General features: G+C 37.0%; 1 protein-coding gene across 1 annotated transcript in view; it reads right to left on the bottom strand.

The window, feature by feature from the left end:
* Nucleotides 1-10,964, bottom strand: part of ZFPM2 (zinc finger protein, FOG family member 2) — a 431,509-nt gene that overhangs the window by 72,560 nt on the left and 347,985 nt on the right. The window lies entirely within an intron of this gene.

Here is a 10,964-nt window from a genome sequence, read left to right as displayed (position 1 = left end):
TATGCCCCACCTGCCTTTTCCAGCAGAACATCACATCATGTATGATTCAAACTTTAAATATGAAATTTGCCATGCTATTCTGAATTTTTAAATGCAGAATTCATATAAAAACTCATCAGAAATTCTAGCTGAACTTCAGGATTCCTATATTAAACAGAAGGGTATGCATATTCACTCTGCCCTGCCCTGATATTATGGGATCTTTTGACTTTGCCTGATTCCCATGAACCTTGACTTTAAACCTCAGTCAAATGAAAAAACTTAGTTGGAGACACTGGATCTTTGCCCTGGTGCCTAAAGAAGGTGCTCACAACACAAAAAAAGCCCTAAAGCTTCAATGAGATGAAATTACAAGTTATTTAAAAATGGCTTCTGAAGGATCTAAAGCACATAGGCTGTTTCTATCCATGTTAAAGCATTTTTTGTTTGACCCATGAGCAGTACAGAAAGACAGCATCACTAGCATAGCCATATTACTTTTTTTTTAAGTAACTTAACAGCTGGTGTTAAAAGTGCTCTACTTCTTCCTTGGCATCTAAACATTCTGCAGAAGAAATTTTTTTTGCTTTTATGAGGAAAATCCAGGGCTAAAAACCGTAAGAAAGAGGTAACTTGTAATCTAACAGTAATAAGAGGGGAAGGCTAAATAATAATTTATAATTAGGACCTGGTCCTTTAATCCCATGCTATATTACTACCTATGCTCACTATTGTTAAGAAAGCAAACATGTCTTCATTCTGGCAAATTTTATTTCTACATATTACTGTTCTCCTGTAAGTGGACTGGGAAATACTTTGTAATACTAGTACTTCCTGGTATTGAAATGCAGCCTGCTTCCCGTGATGAGAAAGAAAATCTTATCAAAGTGTTACAGATGTTCTTCAAATGATTTAATAAATACAAGTATATCTTCTAAGTAAATGAGGCAAATATGTCATTCGGATTCTCACAGCCTCGATAATTAAAAGCAAGACCACCAACTGACTTATTTTATTTTTTAAAAGCACAACTTGATCTGCACAAGGAATGTAACCTTCTTCAATAATGTTTTCTCTCATAAAGTTAAGAACTCACCTGTTGATCCTGAGGCAAATGCCAGTAGTAGTCTAATATTCATCAGAAACTTTAATTAATTCTGCTTCCCTTTGGGCATCTTACTTTCACCACAGTGGGGGAAAAAAAAGAAAAAAAAAACCACAACCTACCCAATCCATGGTCATTAACATCAGTGTAAAACTAGGATGATGCTTAAACTGGAAGACCTGGAGTTTCATATAGTCTTCTCTTTTTTTTTTTTTTTTTTTAAGTGCCATCCAATTAGTACGTGGGGACCGGGATGTGTCTCACTGTGCAACCATTGCCAATTTACTTTATAATTTAAAGAACTTAACCCTCCCTCTAGCATCTCCCTTTTATTCTTGTACAGCTTCATTGTTTTCAGAGAAGTGGTATACCTATGAAGTGAATGAGAAGTCACACTTTCTCCAGAGGAGTTAGAATATGAGTAGAATGATACTCACTGAAAGTTAAGCAGGAAGGAATCAAAACAAAAATTACTTCCAAGATGTCAGAATGTATATAATGCATATTCTAAACTAATAGAAAAATATAAACTTAAAAAAAAAATAATTCAAAACAAAACGTGGTCTGAGGGTTACAGTTCAAGCCAAGGTTTTCAGAGAAATGGATCAATTTCCATCGGTGCTGCTGTTACTTTGCATGATCTTGCCCAAATAGTGTTGAGTCAGATTTTGAAAGCTACCAGACCCCCCCAGTGCTGGGCTAAATTTTCACTTATAAGGTTCCCACCTTTCGTGGACATTTCCAATAGCTAGGCTGTTAAAAATCCTTAAGGCTCTGTTAGAAACAGTCCTGACTCTACAACTCTTATTTTATTTTCTCTGGATCTCAATACTTCAAGTGTAAAATCCTACAGTATACCCCATATTGTGTGGGGTTGCTGTGAAGAAAGGTGGGTCAGAAACACTGAGGTATACTGACATTAGAGTAACCAAAGCCAGGAAAGCTATATACAGTATGAAGTAGAAAGGGTGCTTCATGTACCTTCCTGCAGTTCAGAACCTTAAAACCAAGAATGAAATGGGATGTTTATATCACACAACCTTCAGCAAACTGGTGGATTTTCCAGGAATGTAAATCAACAGATCATTGAGCTGCAAAATTTTTCTTTATAATCTCTGAGGAGCCAGTATAAAAGCCCTCATGGACCGGAAGCACTGGGGTTAGCCCTCAATCTGTGAGACTCTTTTGCTACCTATGAACACATTTTGCCTGCAATCCTTCCATCTCTGGTCCTGTCCTTCAGGGCTCATCATTCGCTGAATGTGTTATTTCAGGACATAACCTTTCCTGGTGTTAGGCAGAAGAAAAAGTCTTAGATGATAATTTACACTTGTACTGCTAGCCCCTGTGTGCTCCGATACAAGCAATACAGGCAACACTGGAAGAGAAAAATGTGAAGGAAGAAAAACATTTATATCTTTGGTTCTACAGCTGTTTCTGAGGGGAGGCATGCACTTAGCTGATGGAAGATCTACTCACCACTGACATTTTGCCCAACTAGCCATGTTCTTGAGTCTTAATGCTCTAAACAAATACTTAATAATTAGCAGAATTTTCAAAACTGGACAATTTCTTGAAAATTTCCTTGGTTAGTGCAGCAAAAGCATAGATAACAGATTTGTGTCTAATGCATCTATGATGTAAAGGGACAGGACAAGATGGAGGGCTGCTCTGCAAAAGAAGTTATTGCTGTCAGGAAAGCAAAGAGGTAATTGATAGAGCTCTGTTCTGCAAATAGGAGTTTTGCTATAGGCTTCAAATTTTAAGCTGAGGTTCTGATATTATAAATATATATGACTGCCTCCTCTGCAGATAGTGCCAGTTATTTAGGGACAAATTGAGCTACAATTCTACTCCTGACTGTCTGTGCTCCCAGACTCCTATTTGCAGACTTTGAAGTAGAAAGAATTACCTTTGTGTTTTCATGGCTGCCTAGGGTTTTGGTGAAAACAAGCCCCATGCCTTGACACCTTTCTGACATCTTAACATTGTTCCTTTTTCACAATTATTGAAACAGGTCATAGCCCTAACATAGCCCTGTTCTTCTTCATCCGTAAGTACTTGCAGTTTACTCAAAGAGTAATTTTTGGTCCACAGCATCACTGAATGATCAGTTTTCTCTGCTTAAAAAAAACATGGTATAGGTACCCTGTTAAGTGTTATAATCAGATTGCTCATCATGGAAGGTCAAAGTCAAGGGCAATTCAGAACTTCTACAACTCTGTCCTGCCTTGTAGCCACTAAGCCCAAAATACATGCTGAAATAAAAGCAGTAACAATCACTGATTCAGAGTCCTATTTAAAATTAATCCACCCACATCTCTGATAAAGCGATTTCTAGCATTTTGTCAGCAGAGTAGTCACAAAAAGGCTGCAGGTCAGAGACAGCAGTGCTTTGATCACCAGTTTTATTATCTTCCTGCTGTAGCCATCACTTGCATAAATGCAGAATGGACAAGAAGATGTAAAGTCCTTGCTTCCTCTGCACCAGCACTCAGGCCAGCTCTTGAATTCCCATCCTACATACAGGAATAGCATTCGAGTTTATATCAATACATTTTATCTAAGGAAGGAGAAATTATAATGATCCAGCAGACTAATGGGAGCTGCAGTGGCTTGATTGCTCAGACGAGTATGATTTAAGGTACCTCCCCAACAGAAGACAGAAGAGGCAATGGCACAGGTCAGCTTTCTTTTCAGAGATGAAAGACAGAAGCTAGAAAACCCAGGCGCACCTTATAGCTACAATTACTGGCTCTATACAGATCCCTTAGTTTCACTATTAATACAAAATACTATGGAATTTCAGATGACTTTCCTGATACTAATACTGCTTGTTGGTATTAAGATTTCCATTTTACAGTGACCAGAAATGAGGTCAATGAAATTCACTGATTTCTGGAAAGTATGAAACACAAATATTCAAACAGGACCAGTAGATCCAACCTGACCTGTTTAACAGTTTTATTTCCTCTTATGTTCACAGCAAACAGAACTGGCTCAGGGGAAAATGTTTCATTTTTCTTAAATTGCAGTAGCTTATTGTTGACATAAAGTATTTTTGTTGTAATAACTTTTTAACTGTCATCACTAAGGCTATAATCTGTATTTTTTAACAACATTCACAGCTCCCAGAAGTACTGCACTCAGCTCACTAGTAGAGATTTTGACAAAATAAATTATGCATTTTAAAAATAACTTCACTGTACCTTTACTGCAAAGAATGATTCATTCGCTGAATGTGTTATTTCAGGACATAACCTTTCCTGGTGTTAGGCAGAAGAAAAAGTCTTAGATGATAATTTACACTTGTACTGCTAGCCCCTGTGTGCTCCGATACAAGCAATACAGGCAACACTGGAAGAGAAAAATGTGAAGGAAGAAAAACATTTATATCTTTGGTTCTACAGCTGTTTCTGAGGGGAGGCATGCACTTAGCTGATGGAAGATCTACTCACCACTGACATTTTGCCCAACTAGCCATGTTCTTGAGTCTTAATGCTCTAAACAAATACTTAATAATTAGCAGAATTTTCAAAACTGGACAATTTCTTGAAAATTTCCTTGGTTAGTGCAGCAAAAGCATAGATAACAGATTTGTGTCTAATGCATCTATGATGTAAAGGGACAGGACAAGATGGAGGGCTGCTCTGCAAAAGAAGTTATTGCTGTCAGGAAAGCAAAGAGGTAATTGATAGAGCTCTGTTCTGCAAATAGGAGTTTTGCTATAGGCTTCAAATTTTAAGCTGAGGTTCTGATATTATAAATATATATGACTGCCTCCTCTGCAGATAGTGCCAGTTATTTAGGGACAAATTGAGCTACAATTCTACTCCTGACTGTCTGTGCTCCCAGACTCCTATTTGCAGACTTTGAAGTAGAAAGAATTACCTTTGTGTTTTCATGGCTGCCTAGGGTTTTGGTGAAAACAAGCCCCATGCCTTGACACCTTTCTGACATCTTAACATTGTTCCTTTTTCACAATTATTGAAACAGGTCATAGCCCTAACATAGCCCTGTTCTTCTTCATCCGTAAGTACTTGCAGTTTACTCAAAGAGTAATTTTTGGTCCACAGCATCACTGAATGATCAGTTTTCTCTGCTTAAAAAAAACATGGTATAGGTACCCTGTTAAGTGTTATAATCAGATTGCTCATCATGGAAGGTCAAAGTCAAGGGCAATTCAGAACTTCTACAACTCTGTCCTGCCTTGTAGCCACTAAGCCCAAAATACATGCTGAAATAAAAGCAGTAACAATCACTGATTCAGAGTCCTATTTAAAATTAATCCACCCACATCTCTGATAAAGCGATTTCTAGCATTTTGTCAGCAGAGTAGTCACAAAAAGGCTGCAGGTCAGAGACAGCAGTGCTTTGATCACCAGTTTTATTATCTTCCTGCTGTAGCCATCACTTGCATAAATGCAGAATGGACAAGAAGATGTAAAGTCCTTGCTTCCTCTGCACCAGCACTCAGGCCAGCTCTTGAATTCCCATCCTACATACAGGAATAGCATTCGAGTTTATATCAATACATTTTATCTAAGGAAGGAGAAATTATAATGATCCAGCAGACTAATGGGAGCTGCAGTGGCTTGATTGCTCAGACGAGTATGATTTAAGGTACCTCCCCAACAGAAGACAGAAGAGGCAATGGCACAGGTCAGCTTTCTTTTCAGAGATGAAAGACAGAAGCTAGAAAACCCAGGCGCACCTTATAGCTACAATTACTGGCTCTATACAGATCCCTTAGTTTCACTATTAATACAAAATACTATGGAATTTCAGATGACTTTCCTGATACTAATACTGCTTGTTGGTATTAAGATTTCCATTTTACAGTGACCAGAAATGAGGTCAAGACAGAAGCTAGAAAACCCAGGCGCACCTTATAGCTACAATTACTGGCTCTATACAGATCCCTTAGTTTCACTATTAATACAAAATACTATGGAATTTCAGATGACTTTCCTGATACTAATACTGCTTGTTGGTATTAAGATTTCCATTTTACAGTGACCAGAAATGAGGTCAATGAAATTCACTGATTTCTGGAAAGTATGAAACACAAATATTCAAACAGGACCAGTAGATCCAACCTGACCTGTTTAACAGTTTTATTTCCTCTTATGTTCACAGCAAACAGAACTGGCTCAGGGGAAAATGTTTCATTTTTCTTAAATTGCAGTAGCTTATTGTTGACATAAAGTATTTTTGTTGTAATAACTTTTTAACTGTCATCACTAAGGCTATAATCTGTATTTTTTAACAACATTCACAGCTCCCAGAAGTACTGCACTCAGCTCACTAGTAGAGATTTTGACAAAATAAATTATGCATTTTAAAAATAACTTCACTGTACCTTTACTGCAAAGAATGATCACTTTATTTCATTGAGGAGATCACAGGCTTTAGGGACTTTCTTATGTGCCATCAAGCATAGGAAGACCGAAACAGCCACACTTTGCTTGAAGACAGACATCCATGGACCCCTCTTGCTGCTGCACACAAACTTGCTATAACCTCCAGGTTGCCTATGCAAAAAATGGCAGCACATTCACTATCCATTTAGCTCTAATTTTAACTGAACTCACTTCTCTGTCCCATGAAGTTTAGAATGGCCAGCACACACTTAGTCAATCAGGGAATATGGATGCTATGGCTGCTTCTTTTCTGGACATGAGCAGTTGCTAGGTAATGAGAAGGCTTCTCAGAAAAGGCATGACCTGCACTAGACATTCCCAGTTGTGTAATTCTATCTTTTAGTGGGCTGCCTTGGAGTCAAGGCATTCCCAAAGTGAGCAATGCTTAACTGGCTGGGCTCCCACTTCTACTCAAGGAGCACTGCGGGCTTCTTACTGGGGATTTTTGGACTTGATTTAATGTCACTTTTGGAAATATGTTTTAAAATAAAATGATACACCTGTCATGTAAATCCACTAAGTTCATGAACATGTGAAAAAAGGTTCTTCAAAGCTAGGCTGGTGGGATGCATGACATAAATCAGGATTGTGAAAGCCTATTTTGATTTAATGATGCCTTTCATGCTGTGCATGTGATAATGCTCATTCAGTGTGTACTTGGCATGAAAGTAAAAAAGTTAGGAAATGAAACATGTGAAGGCAACACTTGTATCATAATCCTACCCTTATTTGTATAAGCTTTATGATAGTATCTTTAACTACAATAATATATTCTGCTTCTCAAACCTTGAAAAATCCTACAAATTTTTCATGTACTCTAGCAAAATGCATTTTTAAAAAGTGCTCATTAAATGAGATGCCAATTCACACTTCTCATTCGTTACAAGTATTACGATGTGCATTTTATGCATCTGTAAGTCTGAGCGTTCTTAACTTGCTCCAGTTTCAGTATGATCTGAGACACCAAAAAACTAGGCCAAACACAGGACATATGAAACAACAGGATACTGAAAGGGTTGCATTTATACTTTAAGGACAGTAATGGAAGTTACATAATACTATAAAACATTTTTGAGACTTAAATGTTAGTGTTCTCTCTGAAGTAGAGACACACAAGGGTGTCATGCTACTTGTTCTTGAGTCTTTGGCTTATAATTACAGCTTTCACTCAGCTGAAAAATGTTAAAATTTTCTTAGCGTTGTTCTTTAGTGGAAACATTAAAATGAAATATGGCAGTTTTTTTGAAAACTCCAGAGTCCACCTAAAATGAGTAACCTAAATCATAGGGATGTGCTTGCAAGCCACTCTCTTGCTCAAAACTGGCCACTGCTCCGAGCACTCCTCTAATCCCCACTGTCTGCAACGTCAGGAGGAACAGTTGAGCTCTCTCCTTCCAGATGTTCTCACAACCACACTTGCAAACATTCATTCACTGATTGCAAAATCACAGGCAAGTTTATGCTACAGTGCGCCTTAAATACCTGATTAATTCTAGAAATTACCAAAATAAATACAGGCTAAGTCTTTGCTCATTGAATAAGGATAAAGTAACTTCAAAATCCACAGCCACTGGTTGCCATGCAACCTGCTATAGTATTATGGCAGAAATAAGCTGTGCTTGAATTTTCAGTGCCCTCTCGCTCAGCCTTCTTGATGTTGTGATACTCTAATGCTTCTCAGCTAACTTCCATTAAGTATTTTTTTGTGGGGTAGTATTCCAAGGTTAAAATGATTAAATAACTTTTATGGTTGATCAAATATAAGCCCTTATTATACACAGTAGGCAAAACCATACATTTTAATTACTTTGTTATCAAAGATCTAGGTATTTACATTTCATTTTTCAGTTATAATTCAGAATTTAGTTTGACCTTCATAAAAAAGTGAAGACCTGAGATTCTTGCTCTCTTAAACAATTTTCCCATAAACAAAAATCCCATTAAGACATGGTAAGAGCAGAAATACTGCAGTGAGCTCCATGCAGACTATTAGAAATATTTTCTACTGTGATATTTAGTTTTATTTAAGCAGCATCTTTCAATTTTTAATTTAGTTTAATTTTTAACTACTTCAATTATTTGTGACTTGATAATACATTTTCAGTCTAAAGCTGATACATCAATATTTTATAATATTGACATTAATTCAAATTCACATTTAGAGCTATCAGTAGCATTGTTCTGTTATGAGAAGTATGTTTCAGTTTAAATACTGGAATAAAAAGAATAGCTTCAGGTACTCTATGGAAGTTTGCTACTGATCAGTAACAAAGTAAATGTCTGTAATTAAACCATACTAATTTTATGGTGATGCATGCTTAAAAATGCATTATTAAGCAAAGTTTGCATTTTGCAATTTCTGGCTTCTGAAATTATTGGAAGAAGACAGGTTTCACAGACAAAAATCTACTTAATAAGGTCTTGTCTTACTTACCTATTTATTATAGAAATCTAATGCAATTCAAAATCTATCCATGAATCTCTACAACTTAGGTAAAACCAGATTTATTAGAACAGCAAAGAAATACTGTGTGGGTAATTTACACTATAAATATCTCAAAATAAAAATATCATTTTTCATTTATTAAACAAAGAAAAATAAAAAAGGCATATTTATGTGGAAAGATGTTCAGATATACCTTTGTACCTTTGTAGGAAAACACTTTTATTTCTTCCAAATTTTGATTCAATATGTTTATGTTTCTGCTGTGTAAGGTTACACAGCAATGTTAAAGAAAAAAAACAACTGAGCTGAAAAATCTTGTATTGTAACTCTCAGAGGCTTTTTCTGAGAGGCTTATTTTAAAAAGAATTTTACTGTTTTGTCCTTCCGGAGCTTTATAGCATTTCCCACAGTATAATGTTATTTTAAAATATATGCTATAAAAAAAAATATTCTTATGCCTGTGGTGGGAGGTATTAGACACGTTTAAAAAAAAATATTTCCTTTTCATGGTGTAATAGTTCATAACTAATAAGAAAAAAAAAAACTAAATAGAAAGCATGAAATTAACAACAAGCAGTAGATTCAAATAACCTTGCAGCCCAAGCTTTGTAACCTAATTCCAATAATGGCTCAAAGATACATGGCATAATAACATTTTCTTTTTTCAGATTGCAGTGATGTTCCCATGCAAACGCATGGCCATACTCATCGTTATGAAATGATTGCTTAACACATTCCTTCTCGGGCTTTGCAGCCTCACGTCTGCATAATGTGCCCCTGCTTGTACGATACCGTGCGACACTTAAAGTTCGCTCCAAATAGCATCACTATATTCTCATTTATTTTGTTACTTTAGAGAAAACCCCCAAACATCCCCCCCCCCCCCCCCCCGCCCCCACGGCTCTAAACTAAGGTCATCGCCTTCTTGTTGTGGTTAAAGTGAGGGGAAGGGGCTTGTCTGCTCGGAAACGCGATCTCTTGTAACTCCTCCCGAAAAGGGCGAGAGGAGCAGGCAGCACGAAAGTGCCACAGTGCCTGGTGTTTTAGGAGCAGACGGGGGCACTACCCGGTGTGTCCCCCGAATGTTCTCAGCGGCAGCAGCACCCGCGCAATTTGAGCCGTTCATAATTAGCAATGCTAAACGGCAAAGACTCCATCCTCGCTGTCAGGTGTTTAGATAATGCCATCAAGCGTGGAGCCCGGCGCCCACAGTCATTTTGTAAACTCTATCTATCAGTTTAGGAATTCATTTCAATTCCTTAACGTGTACACAGTCGACTTGCTGGTGAAATTACATTGTATGAAGGAAAATACTGAATAGATATAAAGCAGAAAAGAACTTAAAGGAAAAGTTTAAAGGATCTGCCATCAAAACTTTAAATAGGCCTTTCTCCAGCTGTAGCTAAATTATTGTACTTCTTGATACTGTTTGCTCCTCATAGCAATTGAAAGCATATGTAATTTAACAGCAGGCCTCAATCCTTTAATAAGCTGTCTTTAAAATACCTTACATGGATTACCTATCTGTAAATCTGCTTCCCATGCAGAATGTGACAGCATTATGGAAATTGTGAGTTCAGTAAAGATGGCATGTACCAAAGAGAACCACATCTGCACACTGTAAGATTATACCAAACATTGGAAGTAATCTTTAGTCATTTATAATACTGCAGAATACATAATTAAGATTAAGGGCTCTATTCTGCCCTTACTTATGTCCTACGTATCTCGTATATTTTTTTTTTCCCCTGTAAATTAAACAGAAAAGTAGCACTGCAAGGCTTTCTTGTTCAAATTATGCAAAGTTGGCATTCATCTTTCTGTAATTTGGTGCACATCTAAGGAAGTTTGGCAAAAAGGGAATGATCACATACGGAGCAGAATCCACCCTAAAAAGGGCTATCCCATGTTTGCCAAAAGGAGCAACTTGCAAATAGCACATATTTCCTTATCACTTACAAATAAAATAAAATTAAAGAAACAGAAACAAAAAAAGAGTTTCCCAGAGCAG

The sequence above is a fragment of the Chaetura pelagica genome, unplaced genomic scaffold, assembly GCF_000747805.2.
Source record: "Chaetura pelagica isolate M959 unplaced genomic scaffold, ChaPel_1.0 scaffold76, whole genome shotgun sequence".
Taxonomy (NCBI): Eukaryota; Metazoa; Chordata; class Aves; order Apodiformes; family Apodidae; genus Chaetura; species Chaetura pelagica.
The sequence above is the reverse complement of the archived record's forward strand: the minus strand, read 5'-3'. Positions and strand labels throughout refer to the sequence as shown.